Raw genomic sequence first — 2656 nt, 5'->3', positions numbered from 1 at the left:
AAAGAAAGTACACACTTGATCTTTTAAATGAGGCAGGAAAGCTTGGGGAAAGAATAGATAAGTCACCTCTTGAAGAAGGATACAAAGTCTTGCGTGAGGGGAAGATTGAAGATAAGCCATTTGGAGACTTCAAACTCTATAGGAGAATGGTTGGGAAGCTGATCTATCTAACCATTACAAGACCTGACATCTGCTTTGCTATGAATCAAGTCAGCCAGCATATGCAAGCACCTAAAGTTCATCATTGGAATATGGTGGAAAGGATCATGAGGTATCTGAGAGAAGCTCCGGGTAGTATGGATGGGCTGCAACAAGAGCACGTAGATTGTGGGATATTGTGATGCAGATTGGGCTGGTGATAGAGTGGACAGGAGGTCTACAACAGGTTATTGCACTTTGATTGGAGGCAACTTGGTAAGTTGGAAGAGCAAGAAGCAAAATGTGGTTTCATGTTCAAGTGCTGAAACAGAGTATAAAGCAATGAGGAAGCTCACTAGTGAACTTATTTGGATCAGAAACCTGCTTGGAGATTTGGGCATAGAGACAACAACATCAATCATAATGCATTGTGATAATCAGGCGGCTATTCATATAACATCAAACTCAGCATTTCATGAGAGGACAAAGCACATTGAGGTGGATTGTCACAAGGTGAGACAAGCTGTGGAGCAACTAATTATATTGCCTTGCTACACAAGGAGTGAAGATCAACTTGCTGACATCTTCACCAAAGGAGCAAGCACCAAATTTTGTGAGTCCATCCATCCAAGGTTAGGACTCATAGACTTGTCCAGATCATGATCATCTTGGTCATGAATCGTCTACTCTTTTTCCTTAGTGTGTTTTTTGTCCCACTCGGTTTCGCACACTAAGGTTTTAATGAGGGATGTGTTCATGACTTTCCAAGGTTGACCATTCCTTATGCTCAAGCTTGAGGGGGAGTATTGAGAAGAAGAATCATCCACAGCTACCTATCCATGCTTGATCATCCAACAAGCTATCTCCACTGTCACCCATCCACAGAAACGTATCCATTCGACCGTTGGAGACATGCAAATGACTTTGGAAGTTGTGTCTTCTCTCTTTACTCAAGAAGCTTGCATATTGTTTGTATTTATTATTATGTCCAGATCTAGATTAGTTTAAATATGTGTTGTAACTAAAATTTACAAGTTAAGGAATTAAGTTTCTCCTTCTTTACTCTCTTCTCTCTTTTACTTTCTGGATTCACAACTCTCTCTCTCTCGTTCTTGAGCTGTTCATCCTAATTTCTTATTTCCCGCTGCTCAATCCTAACAAGCTAGAAATTATTTGTAAATAGTTACAAAAAATTAACTAAAGACAATCTATAAATATTCATAAAACTATTATAGACTTTTATAAATATTCATAAAGCTATTTAAATTTTTAATCTTTATATAAATATTTATACATATAAATCATTTATAAGAGATAAAAATCATTTATAAAGTATAATAAATTATTTACAAAGAAATAAATTATTTATAAGATTTTATATTTTTTAGAAGGGAAGTTTACTCAAATATTACATATTTTAGGACAATTGACTAGAACCATACAAATCTTTTTTTATTACTGCCATTTTTTATACCAAGCGTGCCCTTCTTTTATGTTATGAGAAAAAACGTATTTACAAGAAAGCCATTACTTTTTAGTGCCACATAAGCAAAAACTTGGCGCGACGTAGGAATTCGGTTCCGTGTTTTCATTAAGTCAGCCGTAAAGCACTATATACGTCGTTACGGCTGAGTTAGTTCTACGTTGCGGCTGAATTAAGCAACGCGGCTGACTTAAGAGAAAACAGCTGACTTAAGAACATAAGTCAGTTGTTAGTTACAGTTGATTTACAGAAATCTGGCTGATTTATGGGATAACGATTGACTTATGTACACGCGTTACGACTGACTTATACATCGGCGATTTGATTTCTGGAAAATTCGACTGAGTTATAGTTAAGACATGGCTGAGTTATGTTTCCACGGCTGAGTTAATGAACATCGACTAACTGAGTTATTGAATTTACGACCGACTTATGGGATGTTGTTATGGCTGAGTTATATTTAATCAGCCATAATTGGATGCATTAACAGTAAACTCAGCTTATTTACGGCTGGCTTATTAGCGAAAGATTAATTACTAGAATAGCATTCGTTTGATGGCTGATTTATTTGACAATACGGCTGACTTATGATTTTGCATCCTAATTACGGCTGATTTATTAGCAAAAGATTAATTCCTGAAATAGTATACACGTTTCGGCTGACTTACATTGTACATGAGGACTGATTTATTTAGGTTGAGTTATATATTCGTTTGGCGACTGACTAACCAATTTTCCATGTCATCAACTCGGATTTGCCATGTCATCACTAGTCTAATGTTACAACAGTAAAATAATGGTCTAAGTTATCTTTATTCTTCATCTTTTTATCTATCTTCTTCATCTTATTCTTCCTCTTTCTCCGAGTTCTTATGGATCTAGTAATTATTGTTTCTGCAACTAGGTCTATAAACATAGATTTAAAAAAAAATTGAAAATCTGAGACAGATCTATTGCAGTCGTCATCGTTTTCGATGATGATCGGTTAAAGAAAAGCTTCCTCTCCTCCAGTGTCATGTATGACGGTCCGACATC

This window comes from Brassica oleracea, chromosome C8 (genome assembly GCF_000695525.1).
Source record: "Brassica oleracea var. oleracea cultivar TO1000 chromosome C8, BOL, whole genome shotgun sequence".
Classification (NCBI taxonomy): Eukaryota; Viridiplantae; Streptophyta; class Magnoliopsida; order Brassicales; family Brassicaceae; genus Brassica; species Brassica oleracea.
This window is presented reverse-complemented; position numbering follows the sequence as displayed.